Consider the following 14,428-nt stretch of genomic DNA (forward strand, 5'->3'; position numbering starts at 1 on the left):
ACCTGCCAATGCTGCCCACTGCCAGCAAGCTTTGCAAGGTGCCCCCCTCTCACCCAGTTGGGCTGCCATAACCATCTGATTTCGAAAGGGGGCACTGCTCCGTGCTACCCCTGATTGCACTCAATGGTGGCGCGAATCTGCACAGTATCAAATCGAACAAACTCCAGTGACCTGGCAACGGCAGCTACTTCGAGTTTATGAGCCATAATCCTTGGTCCGGAATCCCCCTGTGGATCCCACGAAATTCTATGAGCCAACACAGGGCGGGACGGAGTGTCTCTGTGGCCTCTATTCGCAGCTAAACACATGGAACGTATTTAGACAGCTACATCCACACCGTCCAAGAGCTTCCCTGATCTTCGGGAAGCCCTCACACAGCCACCTCGGAGTCGGGGATTCCAGCATGGGAAAAACCGATAAATCTCAACTGAAGTTGACCTTTGAAGCAGCGGCCATCGTGAAGAATCCCGGACATTTAAATCAGGAACCTGCCCAGGCATCAGCCATGGAACACGACAAAGACCCAGGATGCTTTACCACCGCTGATATAAGAGAGATCCTTCTCGACCTGAAAGCAGGTATAGGCGGTCTTGACTCCAAAATAGATGCCCTCTCCACTAAAGTGGACCTACTACAGCATCGCCTCGATAAACATGGCGAGAGACTAAATTCTGCTGAGCAGAGAATCTCCGACTTGGACGACAGCGCCTCATCCATGGCGCTCAGGGTTACGGCATTGGAACGCCAGATGAAAGAGGGGGCTTCCAAAAATGAAGACTTAGAGGGGCGCAGTCGTCGGAGCAACATTAGACTGGTGGGAGTAAGAGAACGACACACCCCGACAAAGATGGAAGATTTTGTGGAACAGTTGTGCAGAGATCTATTCCGGGCTGCTGCATCCTCCCCTTTATTAGTCGTGGAGAGGGCACACAGAATACCAGCCACTCGCCCTGTACCGGGGGCGGCACCCCGCCCCATTATTGCTAAGCTTATGAACTTCCGAGACCGCAAAACTATACTTAGATTGGCCAGAGAGAAGGGAGACCTTCAGTGCGACGGAGATAAGATCCAGATTTTCCCAGACTTTTCACCGACTGTGCAGGCCGCATGCAGAGCCTTTGCAGGGGTGAAGCATCGCCTACGAGAGGGCCAGATAAAATACTCAATGCTGTTTCCGGCCAAGTTGCGCGTTCTCCATGCGGAAAAGACGCAGTTCTTTTCCTCCCCCGAAGAAGCCAACTCTTTCCTTGACAACATTGGCTGCTGCCCTCAGCAAGATAATGCAAAACCGCAGAGGAGAGAAAGAAGCGGGAGAAATCCCCCCTGAGGCAGTGCGGGCGAAAGAGGTAAGCATCCAGCCAAACTTTGCAGATGATCGCACAAGCACACATCTTTTTGGATAAACACCAGGGCCAGTGATTCTTGGAGGCATTAATACCCCGCGCACAGCCAGAGTTAATGGTTATGTTAAAGAGGGAGGGTTCTTTATCGGGCGGGTTGGGGGTTGCCCGAAAGAGGGGGGGATGGAAGGGATCAGGACTCAAGTTGGGATAGTTGTGAAGGTTGTGGACTTGTTCACTACCCTCCCCCCTATGGACGATTACAAAATAATGCCCGGATAGAACCTCTCGCCACCAAAGCGCAGAAACCGCTCCTCAAGATCCTGCTAAGCCATGATGCTGCTACTACCCATTCAAGTTGATCACGTGGAATGTCAGGGGTGCTAACAATCCGGCAAAGGTGAGGAAGATCTCACTCTACCTGAAACGACACAAGGTGGACATCGTCTTTATCCAAGAAACCCACCGAAAACAAATGGGCACCTATAGGGGGCTGTCACCGCTACTATTCGTCGTTTTCATCATACGCCAGAGGGGTGGCAGTGCTGATACATAAAAACTTGAACTTTACACTCCTTAAGGTCTCATGAGACGCTGAAGGTATGGCTTTGCTGGTGCACAGCATTCTGGCGGGCGTCAGTGTGGCTCTGGTGAACTCCTATGGCCCCAACGTCGACATGGCTAACCCCTTTGACTGGATAATGCAACATCTAGCAAATGTTGATAATGCAATAATAAATTGGGGAGGCGACTTTAATACAGTGCTAGACCCTTGCCTAGACAGATCCGGAGCAAATGTCGGCATGCTCTCAAAAGCGAGCGCCCAAATCCAAGAAATTTGTAACACATACAACCTTCTAGATATTTGGAGGCGGACGCACCACACTTCCCGCGAATACACGTTTCACTCATGGGTACATGGGACAGACTCGCGTTTGGACTACCTGTTAGTATCCAGAACAGGCGTGCTACAATGGGGCAACTGTCAGATTCTACCCCAAACCATCTCAGACCACTCCCCGGTCATATTAGATGCCGCACCGGTAGGCAACATCAGAAACAGAAGTCCATGGAGGTTTAAAGCAGGTGCCCTCCAAGATGCAGTGTTTGCCCTAAATCTTCGGGAGGAGATCAATTCCTTCTTGACAATCAATCAAGAATTGGCCCTGTCACACAGTATGCTGTGGGAAACTCTAAAGTGCTACACAAGAGGCGTCTGCATCGCTAAGGAACACGCCGTTCTGAAGACGATCAGAAGTGACCTTCAAAAAAATGAATCCCAGCTGAAAGACTTAGAAACCACATATGGGGAAACAGGAGACCAGTCCGTCCTGGCCCGGTTAAAGGAAGAGCTAAAAGACTCAGGAATAACGCGGATCGTGAAAGCCGATATCTAGCAAGAAGTCATCAAACGCACCAATACAGCAAAAGGCAAAAACCAGGAGCCCTCCTGGCTAGAATGGTGGCTGCAGACAGGAAACCTCCGGCGATCGAATGTATCCACGATCATCGGGGGAAAGCGGTATATACAGAACACGAGATCGTGGAGGCCTTCTGGCACTTATATCAGGAACTGTATAGCTCGAGGGGCACAGGTGATACAGTTGCTTTTCAAGAATATCTTGACGACACCGTTCTGGCTATCTGATGAAATGAGAGACCACCTCAACAAACAAATTACGACCAAAGAAATTATGGAGGCCATAAAGGAACTACCAGGATCCAAAGCACCCAGCCCGGACGGCCTGACGGGGAATTCTATAAAGCAATGGGAACCTTTCTCGCCCCGCTCCTCCTGGGCATCCATAATGAAGCCGCCACAACAGAACACTTACCCCCTACAATGAGAGAAGCTAATCTTCTACTGCTGCACAAACCCGGGGAACCACCTGAGGACTGTGCCTCGTACAGGCCGATCTCATTGATAAACCTGGACAATAAGATCCTGGCCAAGGTACTGACCAACAGGCTCCTCCCCTTGATGCCCGGGTTGGTACTGGCAGATCAAGCCAGCTTTGTGCCAAGCCGGAAGACAACCTTTGGCATCCGGAGACTATTCAGCGTCATTGAAGCACTAGATCCATCAGTGCAGGCGGCGGCGGTCCTTCTCGACGCGGAGAAGGCATTTGACTCCGTGGAGTGACACTATCTCTTTGCCATACTCCAGAAAATGGGCCTAGGAACCTATTTTCTCAGGCTGGTCTAACTTCTGTACAAGAGTCCGCAAACCATCATCACCCTTGGGACCACAAAATCAGAACCTATAGAGTTGAGAAGGGGGACCAGGCAGGGGTGTCCCCTGTCGGCTCTGCTGTTCGCCCTCGCTATGGAACCGCTAGCTGCAAACCGCAGAAGCAAGTTCATTGACAGGGGCATCTCGTTGGGACCACACAGACCAATCCTCTCTCTCTACGCCGATGATGTAGCCCTGCTGCTCAGTGACCCTGAGGTAATTTGAACGCAGTCATGGGAGAAGTTATAAAATTCGGCACATTCTGAGGGCTAAAGATAAATAACAGCAAATCAATAATATTCCCGCTAATGGCAAACACACCGGAATTTGAAAATGACTTCCACTTCTGATGGGAAACAGCCAACATACGATACCTTGAAATTATGCTGTCCAGGCACCACGATGAACTTTTCCGCGATAATTATGGAAAAACCATGGCGGCACTGGAAAAGCCTACCCTTTACACTCTGGGGCAGAGCCTCGATTGTTAAAATGGTGATACTTCCCAAACTATTATACCTATCTGTCAACCTCCACTACTGTTACCAAAGTGCTTCTTCAGACAACTGCGCAGTCTCATCCTGGAACGTTTTTGGGCGGGTAAGCCTGCGAGGGTAGCATACTCCATCCTCATCCCACCCATAGCAAAAGGAGGCCTCGCACTCCCTGACCCAGAGCGCTATTATTGGGCGGCTCAGGTACACTTCCTGAGCCTCTGGTTCGCGACCCAATCAATTCGTCCGCACATCCAGGTGGACAGAGCCCTGACCACACCTAACCTCCTGAGGGCAGTAATTGTAGGAGATCTACCAGTCCTGCCAAAGACCACAAATGTTGTGTTAACGACATATGAGATTTGGAGGAGGATCGCGCACAAATGTGGAGTGGTTCATCGGTACTCTCCTCTTCTTCCAGCGAAGTTCATTCATTGCCACTCACTACAGAAAGGGTCTACCTCCAACTGGTGGACAAGCTGCGAATCACCACGACTGACGACTGCTTTGTCGAGGACATCTTCATGTCACTCAGACAGGTCAAGGAACGCAGCTCTGTCACATTGCTGGATATCTTTGTGTACTTAAGAACTCGCCATGCTCTGAGGACTTTGTTCTCCACCTTCCCAGCATGACCGCCCACGTGGCACCTTTTACATGAGATGATCCTAGCTCAGGGAGAGGTCAAATTAGTTTCACGCATTTACAAGGAACTACTGGCTGCAACCCCCCAGTCGCCAGCCCCCAAGGCAAGGTGGGAAAGATCACTGGCTCGTCCGATAAGCGACGAAGATTGGTCGTACGTACAGAAACAAACCCAGAAGATGGCTCTAAACTCGAGGTTCAAACTTATACACTTCCATTTCCTGCATCAGACGTACCTCACCCCGAGTAGACTTCACCGACAGCACGCAACTGTTTCCTCAGCATGCGATAGATGCAGAGCTGCCCCTGCAGACTTCCTTCATATAGCCTGGGAGTGTCCACCGGTTAGCAGTTTCTGGGGAGAAGTACTGTCCACACTGTCCTCAATTGAACAAATCCAAAAGTGCCCCACTGTGGCGCTGCTGGGATACACCAGTGAAATACAGCCAGCAGCAAGGAAACTGATCGGTCTGCTGCTGGTGTTGCCAAGGAGGCGAATAGCTATGACCTAGGGCAAGGGCCTGCCACTAACTAAGAGAATGTGGATGCAAGATGTGACCTATTGTCATGACATTGAGACTAACCTTATCAGAAAACTTCCCCTGCACACTAGACCACCAGATATCTGGAGCCCTTATGTGAACTACTTGCTGTCTCATCCGAGCTGAAGGCTGGGCGCGACGGTAAAGTGTAGCAGCGACGAAGCCCTGAACGCATCACAGATTACATAACTGGGAGCGGGATGAACAAGTTGAACTGGTTTCAGACGCAGGAAGAGGTAGCGGAAGTTCCAAGGGTGGGCAGGGGGAAAAAGGGAGGGGGGTTAAATTTGCTTCGTAGCTTTCTTGTTGTAAAATACCAAAAAAAAAAGTAAAAAAAAAAAAAGAAAGTTATCTCACCCTGCGCTTTTTCAGCCTGCCTCACGTATGTGGCCCAGCGCTTTGTGTGGCACTCCTTTAAAATGTCTGGTTTAAATAGATGACATAATTGGCACTGACTTTCAATGTGGTCCTTTGGGAGGCAGTTATTGCATACACAGTGCATGTCCTTCAAAGATAATTTGCTGTTGCATCTATGGCAAAATCTAAAGGGCATGTTTTCCATGTGCACAGAGGAGAACAACCAAGCAATATGTTATAATTTCTATTGAGAATAAAGGCATTCTATAATGACTATGGGTAAAATGTGATATACAACCCCCTTGCCCCTACAGTCTTCCTACTGTATGCCTTTTGGCTAGTTATTGTCAAGCATAGTTCTCAATTCATTCCGAAATATCCATCTGCTTGATGTCAAAAGACATTCAATTCCCGGTTTCTTCGAAGTGAAAGTCTTGGTTCAAACTCGTCAATTTCAGCCATTAACTCTAACTCTGCGTTTTTGTGTGCAACCAAATGGTGTAAAAAAACAATCTGAGGATATTGCACTGTGAAGGATCACAGGTCCCTGTACATGTAGGATAAGGCTAGTATGACAGGAAAACACCCTGTTGATGACCCCTTTTCAAGTTCAAAAACAAAAAAGATGTATACTCTACACCAACCATTCGATGGTAGCCTATGCAAAGCATGTGAATCAAGCAGAATCACAATCCTTAGAAATGTATATATATGACAGGGTCTGCGGTAGCGGCCCTGTAGCAATGGTTAAGTTGCTCAACCCATAAACAGAGCAGTTTCTGGGCGGCTTACAACTGTGGCGCCATTTGACAAATCCTCACCAAATACTGCAATAAAAAGTATATGGCCACCTCTGAATGATTCGGCAAAGTTTGGTGCGGTTCTGTCAAGCGGGGGCAACGTTATAGTGGAGGTCCCAAAAATGTTGAAATCCTCAGACATAATGGAAAAAAAAATGTGTTCATGCCTACAACCCAAACTGCTGGACGTATTTGCACCAAACATGCACGAGGAGCGGCAGCATGGTCCTGCAAGCATGCTTTTGCAAATTTGGTGTAAATCTGTCCAATAGATATTTTTTAAATGGCCAAAAAGTAGGTTAAAAAAAATGAGCGATATCTGCATTCGGTACGCAGACTCACTTCCCGATTCAGTGTTTGCGGACAGCTATGGCCCAGTCAGGACGTTGCATAGCATTTACACCCGCTGATTGTTCAATTAAAAACGCGATGTGCATCAAAACATTTGAAACGGATGCCATATATTCGCAAACTGCACCCATAGTTAGTGAATATTGCGGTAAAAACATTAAAAAAACACATTACACGTGTCAAACTAATGAAACAATCTCTGGTGAGGATGGGATGAGATATGGCCATAAAAAGCCCAAAATCGGGTGCTTTTCTTCTCCAAAGTCCGCAGACATCTGAGATGTTCGGGGACATTACTAGGATGTTCACGAACTTGACAAAAGTTCAAGGACATCCATGCATATTTCTGCATTATAGGGTCGGTGAACAGCAGTTTTTGGATGCTTATAACCTTGGAGCCATTCAATGGAACTACAATTTTGCAATATCGTTTTAGACCCAACTTCGAATGCTTCTGCACAGTTTGGTGCTGTTTCGCCAAGACGCAGCAAAGTTAGAAGGGGGGGGGATCCCAAAATGTTTAAATGCCTTATTTATTTAGTGCCGTCTGACGAATCTGCATGCAAGTTTGCAAAAAGATTTTAGAGCCAACTTTGAATGTTTATGCAAAGTTTGGTTGGATTTTGTCAAGAGGGAGCAACATTAGAGGGGGGGTCTCAACATTTTTAGATGGCTTATAACTTTGGTGCCCTTTGATAAATCTGCACAAAAGTTTGCAAAAAGATTATAGAACCAACCTTTAATGTTTGTGCAAAGTTTGTATGTCAAGTGGGAGACATGTTATATGACTATTTTTTGAATGTGCATTTTTACACTATAATATTATATCAATAAAACATGGACGGATTTGCAGCAAACTTGTTCAAGGAGCATTTGCAAGGACCCAAAAGCATGGTTTCACAAATGTGTCTCCGTTTTCTTTTTGAAAAGTGTCATAATATAGGTACAACAACTAGTGATATACCTTTGGTATATCACTAGTTGTAGCAAGTATAGCCTTCAGTCATGACCCAACAATCTGGCCACTGGCCATGGCCACGAGGGACCGGCAATGGGGTTAATGTGGGTATTGCCACCAAGGACCCACTATGTGGTAAAGTTTTTTGAAATCGGTATAGGTTGGAATGGGAAAATAAATTCTGTTCGAGGCTACAGCCTGAAGTGCTGGACGGGATTGCAGCAATTTAGCGGCAGGAGCATCAGCAAGGACATGAAAGGATGGTTTTGCAAATCTGTCCTGTGTTCCAAAGTGTCGAAATGTCAGTACAAAAAATAAATTGTGATATAACTTTGGGGCCTGCTCTGAGCAAGAACAAATGTGCACTCTGAGCAAGGACAAATGTGCACTTTGATTTGCTTATTGGGGCATGCAGCATGGCCAAAGTCCATGAACCTTGGATTGTGGAGAATGGTCATGGCTGCAAGCCATGAGCACTGGCAATTGGTCACATAATGAGGGTATAGTGGACACTGAACTAGGATGCAGGGTAGGTGCAGTGGATAACGAGGGTAGTTTGGTGGGGATGGGGTCATGATCAAGCCTCATGCCCTAGGCAATTCAACCATGAATCGCATGCGCTGCTGATAACGACACACATTAGTATGCGTTGCAAATAATATGTTTGTTGAAGGAGGGTTATAATTCTTTCATATATGTTAAAACATGTCCAGAAATCCTCTTACTGTGATGAAGAATAAGGCTAGAGAGACCTGTAGGAATAGAGAACAGGCAGGCAAGCCGAAAAGCCTCGGGCAAGGTCAGGTTATCAAGTGCGAAGGTCTGCACCTAAAACCAATTAACTCACCCTTAGGGCTGTTAGGGAGAATTCTCATTCTATGGCTAATTTCCCTTACCTATAAGTCCACCGGCAGCTTTGCTGGATTTGAAGCGTTTGTTTCTTTCTCCTGATAAGAGCGAGACTCTTTTTCCCACTCTTAGGCATTATTGCTATGTGTGTGCAGGCTATTTTTGTGTTTAATGTCTATGGGGTTTTCTCTCACCTCCATAGGAACCATCTTTATTCACATGTGTTACACAGAACCCTCTGTGCAGTGACACAGGGGTGTCGTAGCTACCCCCAAACATAGACTCCATACCCTGGAGCTGACTACTGTCTCCCAGGGCATGTAAAGTCCCAATTGACTTTACTAGTCGATTTTTATGAACTAAACCAGTACAAACCATCTTACAATGGAGGTACTGGAAAGGGTTAATAGTTTTTCCCTTATGTTCATTTTCGAGAGGGTACCGTATAGTCCCTCTCTCAAAAGTTTCTGGCTGGTGGCAGTGGTTACTACCGTAAATATTCGACCGCAGGGATTTTCACATTGTTCGAGGCAACCACATTTTCTGACAGCCTCTAACATACCGACGGTGTATTTTAATATTAACTTTACTCCGGTAGGTTTTATTTGCCAGAACTTTAATATAACTTCTTTCTTGTGTCTTTCTCTAAACTCCTATCCCAGGTCGGGGATCCTTTGTTCGTTCTTTTGGCGGGCTTCTGCCAAGAAGCCCTCGTTTTGGCGCCACTGAGTCTGGGGTGGGTCCATTGTGTGGGAGGGGGAGTAGGACCCCTGGACGGGGTTGCCTCAGCAACCCATGTCGCACTCTATCCTGATAGGCTGGAGGGTCTCCCGCCAAGATGACCACTCCACTGTGTGAGTGACAGCTAGGCTGTATGAATGGGGATCTTTTTGCATAAAAGCAGGGTCCTGAGGACTGGAAGAGAAAGACGTCGCCACTGGAACTAAGAAGACGAAGAGGAGAGAAGCCAAAGACATCTGCAACGACTGAACCACCGGTGAAGCCCTGCTGCAGTGTCTGACCACTTTTCTCCACACGACGAGAGAAGATCTTCATCTGAAAGAGCCTTCTTCCCTTGAGCTGGTGGGGCCAACCAGTTTGCCAATCGCCTTTCCGGACCTGCCTTGGTCGAATCGCCAGTACACTGTACTCGGAGACCGGATGGCCAAGCACCAGTCCACCCAGACCGCGATTTAAAGGAGCGTACCTTTTATTCGTCAAGCAGCACCGTGGCTGGTTTCATCCCTGGGTAGTGCAGTAACTCGAACCTTCCTCCACGACGAGAGCCTCTCTTCCTCTGCTGGATCCCCAGAACTGCAGCAACTAACAGGAACAACCGCCACCGCAGGAGCCACTTCTTCATTTTAAAGGTACATTGTTCCGCCAGGCCGCCCTTTCTTCGCGGTAGAGCTAAAGGTGTTTTAAATCCTTTACCTACCTGTTCGGTTGACCGCCCCTCTCTCTTAACATTAACAGGCCTACTGACTCTGGCTACATTTGTTAGAACTGCCTTCTCTAGATTGCTTCTCAACTAGAACTGTGTTGGTGCACCTACTTCTTATAACCACCCTTTCCTCCACACCTTCAAAACTTGTGAAATGCCATTTTGCTCAGTTTTCATTTAAGTATTTTCTATACTGATGTACTGCCTTGCTTAAACTGGTTCACAAACTTAGGGGAAGTGTTGCTAGGGGGTATAAGAAGATATTTCTGGATAACTTGTTCTTTCCCTCCCTTGTGAGAAATTGCTAGAGTGCCATTTGTGTTTGGTTTTCACTGTGCCGTTTTGCTCAGTTTTCACTCTTGCTCAAACTTCTCTACAATTTAACTAGGGAGTTGTGTATACTTTCTTTGATCGAATTTAACTTGCTTTATTATTTTATTTATTTATTTATTTCTAACGCGCCGAAGCTCGCGAGCATCAGGGCACGACAAGGACCAAGGACGGAAGGATAACGGGACAACACAGATAGAAGAGAGGGAGGAGTCCTGTGATAGATGTGTCTAACTAGAAGTGTATAAAATAAACATATATATTCTTTTTACTACAAAGCTTTGGTCAGTGTTTCATTGTTCATAGTACTGAAGGCCTATTGTGTAAACCCTGAATACTGCTCATCACCCTCTTGAGAGAAGCCTGACTGCTCAGCCACAGCTACCAACTAAATCTTTGTGGTACAGACTGATACCAAAGGGGATTTATTTTTCTCACCTGTAGTCTTAATCTTCTGTAGTGCTCCCCAAGGGCACTGCACAGGATTCTGCCTAACACTGGTGTACAGCGGTGAGGATAAAAGTATTGGATTTATATTTTAGAGTTCGGCTAGTACCTTGGTTCAAATAACCACAAGGCTAACTATCACAAAAAGTTTATTTTAAACAAAGTCAAAAATATGGAAAGTTACAGCCAGGAGACCCTCCTTACTAATACTGCTGATTATTTAAGGGATCTGTGTAGACAGAAAGGTCTTCCTGTCAAATGCAATAAATTAGAAATGATTGATAGACTGTTAGAGAAACAAAGTCTGGGTAGTGGTGCTGTAGTGCCCACTACCCCAGCAAATGTAGCAAACATTGAGGATGATGATGTTGAAAATGTTATTGTTGAAACGGATGAGGAAGAGGAGGATAACAATGTCACCCCCTCTGGCCCTCTACCTGCTCAAAGGCCTCAACCTGTGGCTACTGGATCTTTACCAGGTCCCACATTAAGTCCTGAATTCATCTCTCTAGAAAGAATGAGACTTGAACTAGAATTCAAAAGAATTAGTGCCCAAACTGAACAGAGACATCAAGAACTAAGGCTCAAAGAAATGGAGCTCAATCATGAGCTTGAGATGAAGAAATTGTCTTTGGAAAATGCTTCTCTCCCCGAATCCTCTAGATCTTCCAGTCCAAAAAGACCCTGGATGCCTAAAGAGATTGTGGGTATGTATGAACCTAAGTTGGATGTATTAGATTGGCTAGCTATGTTTGAATACAATTATTGGCTCCAGGATATCACAGGGAATCCATTGATCCCCTGGTTATTCTGTAGGCTCCCCCTGTTGCATCTGATGTGGTAATGGAGTTGGGGGAGGTGGATAGGATGGATTATAAATGTGTAACGCTAGCTTTGATAGCTAGATTTGGGAAGACTCCTTCTCAGTACCTTAAGAGGTTTAGGACCCTCAAAAAGCATGATAGTACCCCTTGGGTTGCTTAGGTGAATGAGTGTTTGAAGAACTTAGAGGGATGGATTAAGGGTTATGGAGAGTTAACACTTATGAAGGAATGAGAAATCTTGTAATGATGGAGTCTATCTATGATGCCTGCTCTCCTGAGCTCAGACAGCACTTGGGTGATTCAAAAGTACTAGATTATAAGAAGCTAGCTAAGGCTGCTGACTTGTGGGTTGCCAACAGGGCTACTCACAAGGATTCAGGGGTAACTCAGAAAAAGGATGAGGGAAAGCGGCCCAAGAAAAACAACAAAGAGAATTCAAATAATTCCAATTCCAAAGAGGCCCCCAAGCAAAATTCTAAGGGTAAGCCATAAGGGAAACCTATTCAGGCTAGTGCACCTTCTGGTCCCAGACCAGGAGGAGGTCAGAACAAGCCACCATTCATAAAGACATTTGGAAAACGTTATGTTTGTGGCTCTACTGATCATGTGAAAGGGGATCCCATATGTAAGGGTAAACCTTCAGGGATCCACACTGTCTCCTTAGCCTTCGCTCCAGAGGAGGAAGTACATATGGCCAGTGGAAACCTTCAACTACTAGCTGAAGACCCCATTGGAGTCTCATCTAGTGTATCTTTAGTATCCCTAGGGTTGTGGGAACAACAGAATTTAGATATGTATAATTCTAACCCTCCTAATACTAAAGAGTATTATAAAGACAGTGGCCCTCATTACAACCCCAGCGCTAAACCATGGCACTATTAGCACCATGGTTGGTGCTGGTGTTGTAACGAGTCCGCCATGGTGGAATGGGGAAATACCGCCCCATTCCAAGGTTGGGGAGCGGTATTTCCCCATTTCACCATGGCCCTTCCCCATTCCCATTTTCACCCCATAGGGCTCAATGGGACTGGGGAAGGCGCTAAGTACGGTACCGCAAATTGCGGTACCGTAATTAGCACTGAGGTCCCTTTGCGGCACCCTACTTTAACGGCTGGTAAAACCAGCCGTTAAGGTCGGGTCCCGCAAAGGGACCTCGTAATCAGGCGTTAAGGGTTTAACGGCGCCGGCACCTTTTACGGCGCCGTTAAACCCTTAACGCCAGGGTCGTAATGACCCCCAGTGTCCTAGTCAATGGTCAGGAGACTCCTGCCATTAGAGACACTGGGGTCATAATAACTGTGGTGGACAAATCTTTTTTCAAGGTGGCTGATGTTGCGAAGGCATCCAAACGCCTCACCAAGTTGGAGGGCCTGTTCAAATGCTTCCCCAATTACCAGCTCTCATCCTGTGCAATGAAATGACTGTCAGGATACATGTGAGTGTACAATCTGAAGTACCAGGAAGGGTGCTGTTGGGCAATGATCTGAAAGACCTGGGAGTAGTGTGAAGTACTCCCAGACCTCCTAGTAAGAGATTACAGGAGCTTACCAGACCTGCAAGGGAGAGGACCATGAGGGGCTCGCCTAAGGAGATGATAGAAAAAGAAATCACTCCTACTCCACTGGAGTTACTAACTGCTATTTCAAAGCAACCACAAGCAAAGGGGAAACCCAGGACTTCAAAGAAGAAACCAGCAGAAAGCACTCCAGTGCTGATTCCTCCTCCAGCTGAGGTTGAGAGTGAGGTACAACCCTGTGTGGTTGAGTTAGAGCCTGAAGATTCAGACCTAGTAGGAGGCCAGGAACTCATTGGAGATCTTGACCCTGTGGACAATCCGAAGCTGCAGTCTTTACTGGCAAAAGGTGGCCCCAACAGGGCAGACTTCAGTAGGGGACAAAGAGCATGTCCAACTCTGGAAGGTCTTCGCCAACAGGCAGCTTCTCAGCTTGAAGGGCAAGTCTGGGAAGTATAGGTTACACTGGAAAGATGGCCTATAGTGAACCAACAGAGTCAATCCCTGGAGACTACAAAAGGCTTGTAGTGCCCCAAGAAAACAGACTCCAATTCTTGCAACTAGCCCATGAGATACATTTGGCTGGTCACTTGAGTTTCAAGAAGACCAAGGAAAGGCTCTCTCTCTACTTTTATTGGCCTAAAATGGGGGCTGAGGTAGATAAGTATTGCAAGAGTTTCCACACTTGCCAAACTTCTGGTAAAAGTGGTTCCAAGAACGTGGCACCTTTAGTGCCTCTCCCTGTGGTGGGAGTACCATTTGAGAGGGTTGGAATCAACATTGTTGGTCCCCTTGATCCTCCAACCTCTTCAGGCAACAGGTTTATACGTGTTATAGTAGACCATGCTACTAGGTACCCTGAAAAAATTCCTATGAGGATTGTTACAGCTCAGGCTGTAGCTAAGGCCCTCCTTGGTATTTTTACCAGGGTTGGGTTTCCTAAGGAGGTAATATCCGACAAGGGGTCAAATTTTATGTCCCACTACATGAAGGCCATGTGGAAAAACTGTGGAGTTACTTACAAGTTCTCAACAGCATACCACCCTCAGACAAATGGATTGGTAGAAAGGTTTAACAGAACCATGAAGAGCATGATAGGAGCTTTAGAGGATCCCCTTAAGAAAAAGTGGGATCTCCTACTGCCATGCCTTCTCTTTGCATATAGAGAAGTCCCTCAGGAGGGAGTGGGTTACAGTCCCTTTGAACTTCTCTATGGCCATCCGGTCAGAGGTCAATTGGCCATGATCAAGGAGGGGTTGGAGAGTGCTCCTTCCCCCGCACCAGTCAGAGTCACTGACTAT

General features: G+C 46.8%; 1 protein-coding gene across 3 annotated transcripts in view; it reads right to left on the reverse strand.

Moving 5' to 3' along the window:
- AREL1 (apoptosis resistant E3 ubiquitin protein ligase 1) overlaps nucleotides 1-14,428 on the reverse strand; it is a 1,423,594-nt gene that overhangs the window by 445,144 nt on the left and 964,022 nt on the right. The gene's annotated exons all lie outside the window — the stretch shown is intronic.

This window comes from Ambystoma mexicanum, chromosome 14, assembly GCF_040938575.1.
Source record: "Ambystoma mexicanum isolate Mex_15411 chromosome 14, UKY_AmexF1_1, whole genome shotgun sequence".
Classification (NCBI taxonomy): domain Eukaryota; kingdom Metazoa; phylum Chordata; class Amphibia; order Caudata; family Ambystomatidae; genus Ambystoma; species Ambystoma mexicanum.